Source organism: Mycteria americana, chromosome 9 (genome assembly GCF_035582795.1).
Source record: "Mycteria americana isolate JAX WOST 10 ecotype Jacksonville Zoo and Gardens chromosome 9, USCA_MyAme_1.0, whole genome shotgun sequence".
NCBI lineage: Eukaryota > Metazoa > Chordata > Aves > Ciconiiformes > Ciconiidae > Mycteria > Mycteria americana.
In genome coordinates, this window is record NC_134373.1 from 1889064 (window position 1) to 1906670 (window position 17607).

At 55.9% G+C, this 17607-nt stretch overlaps 1 protein-coding gene across 3 annotated transcripts in view; it reads right to left on the bottom strand.

Moving 5' to 3' along the window:
- Positions 1 to 14252, bottom strand: part of SH3BP4 (SH3 domain binding protein 4) — a 37743-nt gene extending 23491 nt beyond the window's left edge. For 2 of the 3 annotated variants that reach the window (XM_075511452.1, XM_075511451.1), the window contains exon 1: positions 14174 to 14252. The gene's annotated coding sequence lies outside the window, so the exon portion shown is untranslated. The remainder of the gene's footprint in view (positions 1 to 14173) is intronic. The other variant, XM_075511453.1, reaches the window with a different exon arrangement.
- Positions 14253 to 17607: the final 3355 nt, after the last annotated feature.

Below are 17607 nucleotides of genomic sequence, written 5' to 3' on the forward strand. Positions count from 1 at the left end.
GAAGAGATGCCTCCTCATGGTCCCCCAGGAGATTTCGGGGCAACATCCACAAAGAGCAGGCTAAGGGCAGCCATGGAAAACGAAAGGAGGGGAACTTATTTCCTGCCTCCATGGGCACTGCAAGAACCATCTCATTAACACCTGGTGCTCAAGGGGGGCGACCCAAACCCCTCCTCCCCATCTCAAGACATCAAATTAACCAGGACAACAAAAACTTCAAGCATGGTAAAAGGCTTTCTTTGAGAAAATCCTGGAGCAGCTCACTATCATGCTACTATCAGGGCTACAGTCCTGGTAGTATCTCCTTACTTAGATAATTTGGGTGCCAATTTGGACTTCAAGAGCTGTCAAAAGCTGAAGCGACCAAGTCCCTTCAAAAGCTGTGCTTCCCAAGTGGAGACGATGACAGAGCTTTAACTGCATCAACACTTCAGAGCCCTGTCTCCATCACCCTTCACTAATTTTGTCTTTGTCTGATGGAAAGAAGTAGCTGTTCTCAGCTGAATTGCTGGTGCAATGCGCAGAGCCACGTGCTCTCTCCTTGTTCCCGGCTGCAATGTTGGGAAACCAGTCCCACCAGCATGACCAGAGAAGGGCAGGCACAGGAAAGTCACTCGCACTGCTGCATGGAGAGGCTGGCACCATAACTGATGCAGTGACACGCAGAGAGGACAATAAAAAGCTCCAGAGATGAGCTAGCCCACCAGAGATGAGCTAGCTCCAACTTGCCCGTAGACCAACACATAGCCAACTCCATGCAGCTCTCCCTGCCCAAGTACTCCACCAAGACGTATCTTCCCCACACTGACTACTTCCTCACACAAAGACTGTCAAAGGCCGAAACATCGGTCCTGTTTGGTCCTCTGGACTTACCTGACCTGCTCATCATTTAAAAAGAAAGGGCTGCGTTCAAGATGCAGATGCCGCGGGCAGGACGGGCATGCAGCAGCCACCCGCGGGCCACCTGCTTAGGTGACATTGTAAGCAGGTAGCCGGGATGCAGCCGCAGCCCCCAGGTCAGCTGGATTTGCTCCTGACCTCAGTCAGAAGGTCCATTTTAGGGAAAAAAAAAGAGAGGTTTTCTTCCCAGCTCGCTGCCTGAGCATTTCCACAGACACCGAGCAACCACCACCTAGCAGCCAGATTCTCTCGCTAATGAATAAAACCCCTTCGGATTATCAAACCGAAGAACTCATTCAAGCGATGAGCTCGTGCAAAAGCTTACCCTTGATTTAATGTTCTTACACACCTTGCTGATTAGTCCAGGTACTGATCTGCTGGTGGATCACACGACACCTTCAGCTACGCTGAAAATGCTGACAGGAGCCAAAAACCATCGCGAGCCTGAGTTAGGCAGAAACAAATGCAATCAGCACATTGCAATGAATTTCCTCAAAACAGCAGGTTTTTTTAAGCAGTTGTCCTTGGTAAACATTGCCAAACCAGGTTCCCCATGATACCTGGGTTTAAGCAGCTTAACCGTTTGCTGGAGCTGATGGTCTTCTCGTAAGAAAGCAACATGTGGGGTTAAACTGGACTGTGGGTTGCTCGCTCCATGGGGTGCTCCATGGCATGCTCCACGTTTGACCCAATCCCTGGTCCACGAACCCACGTTGGAAAGAAGGCAAGCTGGCTGGGAGCAGCATGATACCTGGAGAGCAAACCCCCAGGTGATGATGCCATTCAGGAGGCATGCAGCAAGAGGCAGACGTGAGGACAGACATCTGCTCCAGCCCAGAGCGTGGATTAGGATTTGCTGCAAAAAGCCCTGGTCTTTCAATTTAACCTCACCTGCGAATCCGGCGAGTTGGACACCCACCCCAGAAAGCGTTCCTGCTTCAATTCAGGGCACGCTTTTAACACCAGACTCATAACATCAGCACAAAAGACCACGTGGCTAATTTCAGGCAGTTTTCAGCAGCAAAGTCCTTGCCTTAATGTAGATTAGAGCTTGTCCACAGGTGGGAATTGAACAGAATTAGCTTTCCAGGTGCAGGCACCCACCTCTGCCAGCCGGGAGAGTGTATGAGATAAACCAAAACAGGCCAGTGTTTACGCAACACCAGAGCAAACACCACGCCTGCTTGTTTAATTAGTTACCCCTGAAATTAAAGCCCGTCAAACTGCACAGAGGCTTCCTACAACCTGCAAATTAACGACGAGGAACGCAACCCGGGGGTGAGGGATGCCAGATATAATCCAAGCAGTGGCTCCAAGCCCTTTCCATAACATCAACAGTGCCATGAAGGGGAAAAACCCAAAATAACACCACCCACCCCATCCGTCTGTACTTCGGAGTTTGTTGTTTTGGTCTCGCCAGGTTAAAAGCTGCTCGATCCCATCATCGTGGGTCAGATGGCTGATAAGAAACCCATTTCATCATTTTAAGACCCAAGCGTTTATTGGAAGGGTTTATCTGCAAACAAAGTTACGCGCTTTGAACTGTTTAGTTTTACGTCAGTTAAAAATGCACGAGGCCCTTGTCTGGACGCTCTCAAAATTAATGTGGTATGAAATGAGACCGCAACCTCCACCGCGTGCAACGTCAAAAACACGCTGCTTCTCCGTGCCGGGACAAAGCCTTCTTCAGGGTGACCCATTCTGCGGAAAGATGCCTCTCTTCAGCAAGACACTTGGGCACAGAAACGGTCATGTCCATGAATTTGGCAAAACCTCGCCTTTGCTCAAAATCGCTCTCGTTGCCGGGCGAAGCAGGGCTGAATCTCGGACACGGTTTTTGCAGCGTTAGTCAACAGGCAAAATAAAACGAGACCTGAAAGTTATCTTAAAGTAATGGAAGATTTTTTTTTCCCTGCTTAAAGCAGAGCTTTAGTGGTCGAGCGGAATCGGTTTCTACAACCTTCTGCATTGCACTTCTTGCAAGCACAAAACACCCTCCCACGTGTGCATCAAACCACGGTGATGCAACTTCGCAAAGAGCATCCCCTAAAAAACGGGCAACTCTAAGCCACCGCAGAGGGAATATTTCCAAAGGGCAAGTTATTCCCTCTATGCTGTCTCCAAGGAGTCAGCCCCAGGCGAGGCTGTCAGGAGATGTACCTGCCCTCGCTTCTCAAGCCCAAGACACGAAGCCCCGAGGAACCTCGGTGACTCCCTGTTCGAGCCCAAGAGCCGGGTACTCCATTCATTCCCACTGAGATTTCTAAGGTAACAGACCACACCGCTGAATTTTGGATTACTGCAGCTTGAATTAGGGGTGAGGCGTTATCGGCTGTGGTACGGGGTTGTCTTAGGCCAACGCAGAAGCGCTCGTATTAGAGGAAAAAAAACCAAGCCGCTGCTGACAGCCAGGCAGGGGGACACAGAAAAGCCCAAAGCTTGTCCACTGTCTCCAGAAAAATGCCGCGTTTTAGAAAATAAGGACTAAAACCTGGTTAAAAAGCCCCATGTATTCAGGGACAGATGCCTTGGGTCAGCTGAACGTTGGCCACGTGCAGCAAAGACCCTGCTCTGTTTACTGATTTCTATGGAAAGCAACTTCAATCCCACCACTAGCTCTGCTTCAAGGCTGCTTTGATAACCACGGTGATGTGCGTATTTTAATTTTGGCTCCATATCTAAAGCGTGGGTTGGGATCAACAAGCAGCAGGCTCTTGGCTAAAGACGACAATTCCAGGTACAGCCAACATGCCAGGGTACCTTCCATGGCCATCTTCAACTCGCCTAGACAACACCTCCTTTTCTCACCATCTTTCCCAGCAACACCCCAGATTTTCTTCCCTGAAGGATCAAGCTCTTCCATATCTCAAAGCCACTCGTGTCCAGAAGCGCAGCAGATCTTGGTGCTGGCGACGGGGCAGCTCTGCAAGGAGAAGCAGAGAAGGCAGCAAGAGCCTTCCAGGAGCGGAGGGATGCTCTCCAGGTCATGCCCACATGCAGGCTGTAGGACTTTGCTGTCAAAGGGCCAGGGTCAGGCCAGAATTAGACAGGCTCTTGATGGGAAAAGAGAGCCTAAACATCAAATCAATGCAGATGGACCTTTTTTTTTTTTTTAATTAAAACTTGCTTGAAGTGACACATAAAAGAAGTGAAATCCCAGGCACAGCTGACGCACTAGGACAGATTTATATTTAGAAGAACGACTTAAGTACTTGATCAACAGGAAAGAAATGGAAACTTTTTTGGCACTGTCCAGAAAGAGAAAAGAAAACCAAAAGCGAGAGGGCCACCGCCACCCCTTAGTAATAAGGGCAACAACCTCTGGCATTTTAGCCTCCCAACTCTCCACTTTTACACTGAATTCAGCTTTTTTTCTGTGCACGATCCCAGTAAACAACATTTACAGCTCGCAGAGCCCATGTAAAGACTATCAGCCAAAACACATCATGTGCATTCACAAGACAGCTGGCATTATTTTTTTTTTTTTTTCAATTTAGTGCTTACTACCGTCAGCTTCGTTTTCAACAGGACAACTAACAAGGCGTTAGTACTTTGGCATAAAACGCATATACCGAGGTGATATTAAAAAAAAAAAGCCATTTCCAAGTTTTGCAGACTGAAGTTTTAAGAGAGATAAAGCACAGCACAAACATAAAATATAACGCTTCAAAATCTGCTGTTTCTTCTGCCGCATTATTTATTTGGGAGCTTTTAGTTCAGAAGTCAGAGACGTGCTTAGCCGGATATCCGATCGTTTGCTGGGCCTCATCCCAAATTTCTCTAACATTACTCACATTTTTTGTGCAGGAAGAGGGATGCGGTTCTTATACTTGGAGGCAAAAGGGAGGACGAAGCGTTTGCAGCACTGTGCGCGAATTATAACGGTTAGGCTTAGACCTCTGAGTCCAAGTGATTCCCACACATCCCGCCCGCAGAAGGAGAAAGAAATCAGGCTGATGCCTGGACTCCTCTGCCTGCGCGCTGCCCGGGACCCCGGGATGAGCGGGGACCTCCCCGGGCCACGCGGGCGGCATCCCCGCCGCTGCGCAACGGACGCTCGGCCGAAGGCAGACAGACGCTCTGCCTACAAACATCCCGGCAGCGACCGGCGGCATCAGCCTCCCCGCAGGGAACCACCCTCTGCCCTGCCTTCACAAGCGGAATGGCCTCAAAGCAGCCTTAAGCCAGGAACCACCTGCCCTTTCCCAAAGCAAAACACCTCCCCTTCCCGCTCCGAGCCGGGGGACCATCTCATGCCGCGCCGGCATCACCGCTTTCCAGTCACAATCCCCTAAAAATCAGGCCAAGCTGCAAATATTTTTATTCCTTTTATCCTGCCTGACTGCAGGGCAATCTGGACACAGTGATTTATTCCCCCCACCCACCCCCAAATGCACTTTTGAAGTGATTTTAGAGCCCATTTTTGCAGGCACGGGTACCACGACTGCAGAGACCACGGCTCAACCCTCAGATCGCACCGCTGCGTGAACGCAGGCAACGCCGATGCTCCGTGCCTCAGTTTCCCCCCAGCGCTACCTGCTGGTACCCAAACCCTTCAGGACACGCATCCTTCCCCGTTACCTCAAGGCTGCATCTCCGCCTGCCTGCGCCGGGGCTTCCCATCACGGCCGGGTAGCGGGAAAACCGGCAGCAGGATGGCAAGCAGCTTTCCCCCGGGACGCTTGTAAGGCGAGGGTTTAAAACAGGGGTCAACACATGGAGGTAAAGCCGGGAGGGAAAGGTCACCCCCGCCGCAGGGCAGTTGCAGAGAGGGGGTTAAACGCTCGCCCTCCCCAAATCCCCACTGCAGGGCCCTGCATTCCTCTGCTCAAACAGTGTGCTGGGCTAAAGCTTTTTTTGCTCACTGTTTCCATGCCCGGTCATGCCCTGCATCCTGGATTTGGTGAACATTTTAATAGCTCCTATTAATAGGCAGAGCAGGAGCTGGAGAGGGACCAGCTGCTCCGGCCAGTCGCACCTCTGAGGAGCCGCGGGGCTGTCCTGCTGCAGGGCAAGGTGCTAAAAATCAGGCAGAGGAACAAAAAAAAAAACCCAAAAAAAACCCAAAAAAAAAAGGCAAGCATCTGGGATCTGCGCTCAATGTCAACACGCAATTTTTACGCGCCTCCTGGAAAAACATCTCGCATTCCCTGCGGGTCCGAGAGCGGGGATGCGCTGGGGACCACAGCACGTCCCCCGGGGACTCGAATGAGTCGGTGCGTCCCCCTCGTCGCCGGGGTGGAATACGACCTTGTTTCACGGGATCTCACCAGACGCTGCAAGAGTCCAGATGGACCGTCTGGCTAATTGAGTTAATTAAAGCGTTTTTCGGCAGCAATTAACTTTCAGGCGCGCCACTTCAGAGCGGCTCCAGCTCTCCCTAGGGAGCACGGGCCACACCTCGGGAGCAGCAGGAGAGATGGGAAAAATTACTTGGAAGCACTTACTGACAGCACCGAGCTGTTTCCCAGCAGCATTTGCCAACTACAAAAAAAAACAAAACAGAAAACCCAGAAAAAACCCAAACCTTCATCTATTTTTCACCTCCAGGCTGAGCAGGACAGAGTCCGCACGGAGAAGTCCCAGGCAAGGCTGTAGCAGATGGATGCACGGGAGGAAGCCCACCACCCTGATGTCCCAACCCCAGAGCATCTTCCCCCCGGTCCGGCACAAAGCAGACGTGATGAGCTCCGGGAAGCCAGCAACGCTGCCCGTAACTCTTAGGACGATAAGCCGGTCAAGGCCAGAGCCGGCAGCATGAGCTATCTGTTTTGCTGACGAGGTAATCACCGTCTCCCAGAGACAGTAAATACTTTGTCTGTCCGTGGCCCTTGCCCGGAGATAACCAAGCAAAATGCTTGCAAAGACCAAAAGAAAGGCTTGCTTTGTGGCCGCCGCCGTTTCGCTCCCCGACAAGGGGGACGGCTGCGGCGAAAGCGCTGGAAAGGAGACACGTCCTGGGAAGCTGGTATTAAGAAAAACACAAAACAAACCACCCAAAAAACAACTCACCCCGTTGCTGGGGACCCTACGCTTTCATCCCCTTTCCCCAGAAACCTACTTGTCCTCCTCTGTCCCAGCAAACGGGTGATGAACGCCTCCAGAGGTACCGCTCGTCCCGAGGTTGCTCCAATAAATCAGCAGCCAACAGCATCCATAGGTAAGGAGGAGCCCGCGCTCAGGAAGACAAGCTGTGGGATGCACCCCCCCATCTCCTCCTCCTTTTTTGCGGGATGCACCCACCCATCTCCTCTTTTTTTTTTTTTTTTCCTAACTCCAAACCTGATGAATTGCAAAGGACCGGTTGCTCCCAGGCCACGTTCATTAGGAACTACTCCCTGCGCTTTCTTCCGGACTTTAATAGCTCGATCTGCACCAAAGGCGCAGCCACACGCGCAGAAAAAAATGCTCACGATGGTTTTTGTGAGCAAGGGGGTAAAAAAAAGTGTGGAGAGGCTTGGGGCGGGAGGCACGGTGTTTGGGGGAGAGAGAAAGAGCAATTTCCAAGGCTCGGTTTGCATGCACGCTGCCGGCTGGGAAACGCTTCTCATGCCGGCGGAGAGCAACCCCACCCCGGCACAGCTAATCTGATGGCAGGTTTTCAATGCGATGGCCAGGATGCGAAGGGCTGGGGAGGGAGGCTGGCGAAGGGGGAAAGAAAGCAAGGAAATGCCACAGAGGTGAGGACGCTTTTTCTGGCCGGGCGAAGGCTTGTTTTGTTTCCCTCCCTTCAGCTAGCTGCCATTTTCCGGAAGCTGGATCAGTTACAAAAAAATAAAAAAGTTTCTCTTTGTTTAATTATAGCTGCGGTAGCCCTTGCGCCGAGGGACCCAGCGTCCCTGCCGGCTGCTCTGGGAACGGATGCGAATGAAGACGACGGCATGGCAGCGGGGAATAACGCGGGAGTTAAAGCTTTAACATCTCCCACAAAGACGTGACCCGAGCTCAAACAGATTATTTTTACTCCCGGAGGCATGCGAGACCTGGGAGACTTCGGTCTTAATTCCCTGCGTGACCACCACGTTGGTTATTCCAATTCCTGCTCTTTTTGCTCCCTTCCTCCACCCTTTACCTGGTGCAGGTGTCTTCTAGATGGACAACTCAAGCACCTTCTCCCACCGTGCCGAGCAAACCAACAGATGCTCCAGCCGGCCCCGGCGCCGGAGCCATCGCACCGACGCCTCTCTGCGGCCGAGGGATGGGTCCAACCGAACCCATCCGTGGACTTATTCCAAATTCAACCCCTCTAACTCAACCTAACACGGCTCGTGCTCCCCCCCAAGCCCCAACACTTTGCTGGTGCAATGCCATCAGACTGGCAGGACACGTGGGCCACCACCACGGAGGACCACCGCAGCTGGCAACGAACCCTGCAAAGCCCTCGCCAAGCTCGCCGGCAAGCTAATGGCAGCAGCGACCGTAAAACATCACCCGCCTTGCTCTTCCACTGACCGAGCCGGGCACGCACCATTGTTCAACTCCAAAAAAGCCTTTTCTGTTCCTAAGGAAACAGCCGGCGTTGTTCAAACAAGGCCACACACCACGCAAACGCCTTCCCCCTAAAAGATGACCTAGAGCACTTCATACGGGCGGCACGGTCAGGCTGGCCAGGCACGAAGGGAGAAGGGCGGCTGCTGGATTTACCCCGGGGAAAGGGAAGCGACAGCTTTGCACGGGGCTCGTTTGCAGCACGGGACGAGCAACCCAGCCTAACAACTACATCCCACAGCCGCGTTTCTTTGCCATGTCGAAAGGGTGTTTCCTGGAGTCAGCTAGAAAACATCTGGTTTTGCTTCGTGGCAGCGATCTCCCCTCCCGAAAATGATGGGATGCTCCCCAGGGCAACCCCCCCGCGGGGCAGGAGAGAGGGCAGAGGAAGCAACTTCAGAGTTGTTGTTGTTGTTATTATTATTATTATTATTATTACGGCAGCTTTCCCCCCATTGTTTAACAGCACTGCAAACCAGACGTGCATTACTGTCCCTCCGATTTGCACAAAAGCACCCGGATGATGAAGAAACACAGGAGAGATTAAAAAAAAAAAAAAACAACCTAAGTGACTCGGTCACCTTCCACCTTTGTATTTTAATATATACCGGTTTGAGGCTATGAAGTTGCTTGCACATCCATCACCTGCACGTGCAGACGGCGTGCGTCAGCCGAGCCGTCGCCGGCGAAGAGGAGACGGGATGCAACGTGCACCGCCTTCCTGCTGATGGGTCTGAAGCAACATCTCGTCCAGGCAGAGCAGGAGCAACTATTCGCGTAGGAGCACGCAGGAACATTTAGCCCTAGGACTTGCAATTCGTTTTCTTCTATCGGTAATGAGAGCGTTACGCTCCCCAGCAGCCTGTTGATACGCCAGCTGGGAATGACTACCTCTCGGCACTGAATATAAACCCTTGCACAAATCCAAGTGAAATCAGCAGGTTAAAAATAGAAATATCTCGTGGGGGGAGCACTGGCCAAGGGGTTCGTAACAGAGGAGCAGCAGACTGGCCAGCCCATAGACAGTGCTAAGTTTCCACCCAAAACTGGGATTAAATAGATGCTGCTTGTGGGACACCGGTGATTTCTTCAAAAAACATGCAACCCACCCAAAATGTCAACCTTCCTAGCAGAGGAAAAAAAATGTGAATCCAAGGACAGGATGAGAGAGAGTTGGAAGTTTTATGTTTTGGAAGTTTTGACCCATCAAAAACCGACTTTACCCTGGAAACACCGTCGACACGCAGAGGGGAGCAAACCGCCCCGAGCAGCAAAGGGGTTTCACGTGCTCCTTCATTTTCCTGTTGCTGTGAGCCATCGGTACACGTCCCTCTCCGAACACCCACGCTCTTCTTTACGAGCCCAAGGGAGCAGAAATACACTGAAATCACTTGACTCCAAGGACCACTGGGAGAAATTAAGGACCCCAGGCTGCAACGAGGACCATGGGAGGGGATAGATGCCATAGTTATCCTCAAAAATTACCCCTCAGCGTGGCTCTGCGGACAGTTGCGGTGTTACTGGAACTGGGACGTCACTTGAGCATTAAACGAAAACCAGATGCGACCGTCTGACTGCTGGGAGCAAGTCTCTCCGCCTCCTTTAGAAAGCCAAGGCTCTGCGCTGGAAGGAAAGGGGCTTGTCAGGACATGCATGTGCCCACTGGAGGACCTGCTCCCATCAGCCGAAGCTACAGGTCCTGCAAGTGCTTTCTCCTCTTTTATTTTTAAAAAATAAGCATTATTTATGGCCACAAAGGGAGCTCAGGCTACAATTCACACTTTCGAATGTAATAAACCCTGCAGCTTCGTAATTAAGAAGCAAGGCTGTCCTTGCATCCCCGTACCACCCCTTCAGGTCCTTTAGGGAGAGAAATCAGACCCATCGTCTCCGTGAGGACCGACCCTCCCGCTGCCCCCCAGCACACCCCAGGGTTTCGGCTGCCCCTCCGGGGTTTGCTTCCAAGTCACGTCTGCGGCGGGCAGCAGGTTTTTCCCCGTGCCAGCACCGAGAAGTCCGCGTGCTCCCTGCCCCAGCCAAGGCTGGCACGGTGCTTTCGACGTCCTCTAACAAAGACAGCCCTGTGCCCGAACGCTGGCCCCCCGGGCAGGGTTAATGCAGGGATTGTTCGCGCCCTGCTCACCACGAAGCGAGTGGATGCAGCTCCAGCAGCAAAAGCGAAGCATCCTCCGCTCGCACAGGGACCAGGAGCACGCTCTAACGCCGGAGCTCGGGTCCCGAGTGAAACGACGGGGGACACGTCTTGTGCTTTTTAAGCTAAAACCTCATTCTGCAAATTTTAGGGAGCAGCCTGGATGGGTCCATCAGCTGGCGCTGCTGACAGCAGAGATGCCTCCCGTACCGCAGCGGGGCATCGTCCAGAGGGCAGGGCACCCCACGCAGCACCCAGCTTTGCGGCCGCACGTTGCTTTCCTTCCTGCCTCCATCGTCTCCCACCCCAGGCTGTCCCTTGCAAGTATACATAAAACCCCCTGCAACGAATCCACCAGCCTGGCACCGGGCCTGGGGCGTTACTGCAATGCAAGGAGCAAGCTATCCATTTGGCATCCACAGCAACACATGCGGGATGCTACCGAAGCCACCTATAAACCTGACATTTGTCCCCGCACCTCCAGGAGCTCCCATCCGAGCACCTTTTAAGAGCAAACCAGACCGAAAGCCCTGCAAGGGTGAAGCGCTGAAGGATTTCGCTGTATATATTGCAATGTATATATTCCAGTTAATAAGCACAAATACATTTTCCAGCAGGCTGATCCCCCTCTTTCAAACCTGGCTGGTCGCTGGCCACTAGGGAAGTCAACATTTGGCTACAAAACTCCTCTGAGAGTTGCCATCCACAGCCAACGTGCAAGAGATGCCCGGCCCTCTGCTTGGGGAAGCCCTCCACCGCCACTGCGGACACCCCACCGCGGACACCCCTCTGCGATGCTGCTGGGTGCTCGAACACCCAGCGAGGACCACCCTTGGTCGAGCAGCATCGCAGCCAGCCCTACCAACCCAAAGCACGCCCTGTGCAGGGACAGCAAACCTCTGACCTGCTGGAAACCCATCCCACCTCCTTACCAGTCTGCAAAGCTCAGGTGTTTTCAGAATGAATTTTGGAAAGGAGAGAAAAGGCAGGTGCCAAACCTAAGGTTGAGAGACGCCGATTTGCATTCGTTTTTGTTTCGGCTGCCATCAGAAATCCACCCACCAAACCAGAAGGCAATGCAACTTTCAGACCTCTTGAAAATCAGAGGAATGAGGAGGATGCAAATTCCCCTTCACGTCCTGACCTCTACAGCTGCTAGCTCCCTTTGTGCAGACAGGCTTCTGCGATGAAAAGCTTCTTGCTGTATTTAAATGTTTTTCTCATTTTAAAAAATGCAGTGTCTAAACCACCTCCTTAGCATAGATACAAGCTCTTCTGAACAACCCCACCAGGCTAAAATAAATATTTTGCTTCGCAAATAGTTTTCCTCTCATTAAAATGAAAACATAATTAGGATGTCAAGCACAGAGGCAAGCAACGGCTGCAATCACTCCACCAAGCACCGCGCTGCTCAGGCTTTATTTGATTAAAAGTAACAACGCTGCTATTTTTGAAAAGCACACTCTCTTCCATGGCCCGACTGGAGTTATTTTTGAAATATATATATGGAAAGCTGGCATCTTTGCCAGCAAAAAATCCCCACCCGGGAGGCTGCGTGCTCAGCGGAGGCTGTAGGTCCACGGCACGGGGCACCAGCGAGCATCGTGGGCAACCACATCCTCTTGCTGCTCGTGGCCGGGGGTTCAAAGCTCGCCATAGGAAAGGGAGCAAGAGCCAGGAGGAGATGCAAGTAGTCAGGGCTACAAGACATCCCAGGAGCACATTATTCTCAGTACCGGGATTTGTTTTTAAGTAAATCTAAGCATCCAGTTGCTGCAGTTAGGCACTAGGAAATAGAGGATGAGTCCTTCTTCCAGAGCGGAGGGGGACGTTTTGCCATCTAGACACCGATGTCAACGCAACGCACACCCCCCTTCAACTTCTACCCAAGCTGCCGCTCTGCTCGTTAACAGCCATAACTTAATTATTGCAAATCTCAGGTAGTGTTAGCCAGGAAGAGCAGGCTGGGGGGGGGGGGGGGGGGGGGGGGTGATGGGCATTACACATGCTTCCTCAGCATCCCCCCTGCCAGAGCACGGATGCTGCGCTAGGCATTGGCACGCTCTTGCATCCCACACTCCTTTACACCTCTGGGTCCGTAACAGGCTTCGATGCAAGGCGGCTTACCGAGGGCAGAGGCGGGGGTTCAGGGATGCACAAAACCGCATCACCGTCACCACCGTCCCCGTTGGACCGAAGTTGCTCCAAGTATAACTAATGCTGAGCTGCCCTCGTGGCCGAGGGGTTTACTCCTGAGCAGCTTTATAGTCACGGATCCCCCAAAAAACCGAGGGGGTACCCAAGGTTGCAACATGTCAACACCAATTCATGCCTCCTTCCGCACGAGTCCTCCTCTCCTGCCGAATGCCGTCCTGCGAACGACCCTGCTGCAGCAACGGCCGTAAACCAAGCCTTGAACAGCATCCCTTGCTTGCAAAACAAACCTCCCCAGGCAGCCAGCAAGGAGCAAAAAGGTCAGCGACCCCATGACATCGGCGAGCCCCAACTGGGCAAACCCTCTCGAAAATAAATGCCAGGCACAGCCGGTGCAACGCTGGTAAAAAAAAGCCCTAAACTCCCAGGGAACGTCCCACCCGTGGCCGATGAGATAAGGAAGGAAAGGAAAGCCAGCCCGGCCTCCTCCAGCCTCAGCTGTAAGACATCACCGCAAGTTTACAGGCCAGACACATCAGGAAACGCTTGCGCGCTGTCCCCGCCGTGCCCAAAGCCCCCAGCATCCGCCCGGCCGTCGAGGGTTCCCCGCTGCGTGCAGGGGTGCCAGCTCTGGGACCCGGCTCCCATCGTCCCCGTCCCCTCCTGGCAGTGCCAGCGGGACCCGGGGGACAACAGGCAGGCTGCTGGGGCCAGGCTTGCAAACACGCAGGGCTTGCAGGGCGGGCAACGGGCGGGCAGGTGGGCGAGCCCCCCTAAAGCACGCGATGCTCACGGGGCGAGCAAAAGTTTCTCGCAGCAGGCATCACCGTGGGGCAGCGGGAGCAGGGCAGGCTGCCGGAGCGCACGCTGCCGGTGTGGCTTCCCCGGCTCCCACTCGCGTGGGGCTGGCACGCCACGCTCGCATATGGGCGCACGCTTGCCCAGCACACACACGCACAGAGCAAGGGACGCTTGCAGGGCGATGCACAGGCGTACAGCACGCACGCAGACAGCTCTTGCACGCACAGCGTGCACACACACCGCACCGCGTTGCACACGCACGGCACACGCTTGCACAGCGCTGCCCGCTTGCGCGCGGCAGACACACTCGCGCAGCGCTGCACACGCACACAGACCTCACACACCCGCTCGCGCCCCTCGCACACACACGCACTCACACGCACCCCCCCACACCCACCCGCGCGGCGCAGCGGACCCCGGAGCGCCCCACGCCCTAACGCCGCCCGGCCGGAGCAGCCGGAGGCGCGGAGCCCCCGCCGCCCACACCGGCCGACCTCGGACGCCGCCTCCCCCCGCTCCCAGCCGCGGGCCGCGGGCACGGCTCCCGCCGCTCGCTCACCCGCCCGCCGCCGCCGCCGCCACAAACTTTTCCCTGGCGCGGGGCGGCAGCGGAGCCGCAGACGGCGCGGGAGCCGCTCCCCCCGGCGGGGCCCGCCCGTCCCCGGCAGCGGCGCTCACCTGCGCCCGGCACCGGCACCGGCCCCGCTCCGCTCCGCGCCGCTCCCGGCTCGCGCCTCCCCGCCGGGCACGGGCCGCGCGCGCCGCCCGCCCCGCGCCAGCGCTGACGTCAGGGGGCGGGGCCGCCCGCGGGAGCCGAGCCCGTCGGGGGGGGGGGAGGGGGCGAGGAGCGAGGGGGGAGCGCCCGCGTGCAAGGCTGGGCACGTGCCGCTGGGCGGGGGGGGCGGGAGGGGGTGTAGCCCCGTGCGAGACAGACGGGCGTGCGAGGGGCGGGCGTGCAAAGCGAGCGTGCACGAGCGGTGTAGGAGCGTCCTCGTGCGAGGGGCAGTCCTCGTGCAAGACACGCGTGCAAGGGGTGGGCGTGCAAAGCAAGCGTGCACGAGGGGTGTAAGAGCGCCTCGTGCAAGGGGCAGTCCTCGTGCAAGACAGGCGTGCGAGGGGCAATCGTGCAAAGCAAGTGTGCACGACGGGTGTAGCCCCGTGCAAGACAGGCGTGCAAGGGGTGGCTGTGCAAAGCAAGCATGCACAAGGGGTGTAGGAGCATCCTCGTGCAAGGGGCAGTCCTCGTGCAAGACAGGCGTGCAAGGGGTGGGAGTGCAAAGCAAGCGTGCACGAGGGGTGTAAGAGCGCCTCGTGCAAGGAGCAGTCCTCGTGCAAGACAGGCATGCAAGGGGCAGTCGTGCAAAGCAAGCGTGCACAGGGGGTGTAGCCCCATGCAAGACAGGCATGCGAGGGGTGGGCGTGCAAAGCGAGCGTGCACGAGCAGTGTAGGAGCATCCTTGTGCAAGGGGCAGTCCTCGTGCAAGACAGGCGTGCAAGGGGTGGGCGTGCAAAGCAAGCGTGCACGAGGGGTGTAAGAGCGCCTCGTGCAAGGGGCAGTCCTCGTGCAAGACAGGTGTGCGAGGGGCAATCGTGCAAAGCAAGCGTGCACGAGCGGGGTAGGAGCATCCTCGTGCGAGGGGCAGTCCTTGTGCAAGACAGGCGTGCAAGGGGCAGTTGTGCAAAGCAAGCGTGCACAAGGGGTGTAGCCCCGTGCAAGACAGGCGTGCAAGGGGCGGCTGTGCAAAGTGAGCATGCACAAGGGGTGTAGGAGCATCCTCGTGCAAGGGGCAGTCCTCGTGCAAGACACGCGTGCGCAGGGGCGGGCGTGCAAAGCGAGCGTGCACGAGCGGTGTAGGAGCGTCCTCGTGCGAGGGGCAGTCCTCGTGCAAGACAGGCGTGCAAGGGGCAGTTGTGCAAAGCAAGCGTGCACAAGGGGTGTAGCCCCGTGCAAGACAGGCGTGCAAGGGGCGGCTGTGCAAAGCGAGCATGCACAAGGGGTGTAGGAGCATCCTCGTGCAAGGGGCAGTCCTCGTGCAAGACACGCGTGCAAGGTGTGGGTGTGCAAAGCAAGCGTGCACGAAGGGTGTAAGAGCGCCTCGTGCAAGGGGCAGTCCTCGTGCAAGACAGGTGTGCGAGGGGCAATAGTGCAAAGCAAGCGTGCACGAGGGGTGCAGGAGCATCCTCGTGCGAGGGGCAGTCCTCGTGCAAGACAGGCGTGCAAGGGGTGGGCGTGCAAAGCAAGCGTGCACAAGGGGTGTAGCCCCGTGCAAGACAGGCATGCGAGGGGTGGGCGTGCAAAGCGAGCGTGCACGAGCAGTGTAGGAGCATCCTCGTGCAAGGGGCGGTCCTCGTGCAAGACAGGCGTGCAAGGTGTGGGCATGCAAAGCAAGCGTGCACGAGGGGTGTAAGAGCGCCTCGTGCAAGGGGCAGTCCTCGTGCAAGACAGGTGTGCGAGGGGCAATCGTGCAAAGCAAGCGTGCACGAGGGGTGTAGGAGCATCCTCGTGCGAGGGGCAGTCCTCGTGCAAGACAGGCGTGCGCAGGGGCTTGGGGGGGACCCCTCGTGCACAGGAGAGCCCCCGTACCAATCGCTTCCACCCAGGACAGGCCAGGGGCCGAGCCCCGTGCGAGGGGGTGCCACGGCGCAGCGCGTGCCCATCCCAACGCAGCGGCGGGCGGTTACGCTCGGGCCGTCGCCCGCCCAGACCGGGCAATTCGGCCTTCGGGGCGTTTTTTTGCCTTTCCATGCAGTTTTGTGAGGGAAGCGAAGCCGCGCGGCGCGGCCCCTGCGGCGCGTTTGGTGCCAAGCTCGCTGTGCCGTGCCGGATCCCCGTGCCGGAGCAAAACTCCCCGCGGTGCTCCTCTCCCGCGACGGGAAGGCCGGGAATTCCTGCGAGAGGGAAGAAACACGGAGGAAAATGCCGAAAGAAAACCAAACCTTTCTTCTCGATCGAGCGACGAGTTGCGCAACCCAATTTCTGCAGTTAACCGCGGTTCGAGAAGGCGGCTTCAAAGCTCGCAACGGCTCCAAAGCCGAAAAAAGGCTTTGCGCTCGTTAAAACCCCGCGGACTAATTGAGCATCCCACCCCGGCGCTGGCTGGGGTTGCGCTGCCCGGCGGGGGTGCTGGGTTAGGAAATGGGGTACTGGGAGCGAGAAACGCAGCAGGTCGGAGATGGATGCAACGTGCAGCTGAGGTGGTGGCCGCAGGTGCCGTCACGGTGGCCATCTCATGTTGAAACACCCCTGGGAAAAGCAACGGAGCCAGAAATATTGGGGCAAGCGGGTCCCGTGCGCAGGAGGGCCCGGGCTGTGCGAGCCGCCGCTCTTCCTAACCCCCGCCTTGTTTTTTCCTGGGTTTAATCGGGATCCGATGATTAAATTTCCTCTTCCTGGCGTTGGCTCCTCCTGCGCCCAAACCTCCAGCGCCGCAGAAGGAGACGGGGTTTTCACCGGGGCGAGGTGAAAGCGGGGCGGCAGCCGGGGTGGCTGCGAGTCCTCGCACGGCCGAACCCCGTCCCAGGGGTCAGCCAGGGCTCCCCGGCCTCATCCAGCCCTTTCGCCGGCTTCGTTTAGCGAGCGCAAACGAAACGAGCCCTATAACCACTTCAAAGCACCCTTGGGAGCTCATTTCTATTGCATTGTTTTGGGAGGTTTGGGGTTTATCAAAGGAAAGCTCCCGGCAGCCGGATAGCCCGGTTCTCTTAATTGCAACGGGGCATTTTCATCTCGCTTTGCTGGTGGAAACGGTTCGGATGGCACCCACGAATGCCAGGCGGCCGGCAACACCGGGGTGCAGCTGGGCTGGGTGCTGCTCCTGTGCTGGCGGCGGGTGCCGTGCGGGTACCGGGGTGCTGCTCCCACCTGCACCTCGGCACCGAGGCGGGGGCACCCCGACCGAGGTGCTGCCGTCCCTCCTGCACCTGGTTTGTTCATCTCTTGCATCTTTAGTCTGATTTCATAACTCTCATACTGCAAAGTCCCAAATGACTTGTCTCGTTACGTGTTTTCATATCAGAAACGCTAAGGTAGCGAATCTCGCTATCGAAACAGCCTCCCATGCCAACCAGCTGATGGTTCACAAAATTTATTGGTCCTGCTTCGCTCCTAAATG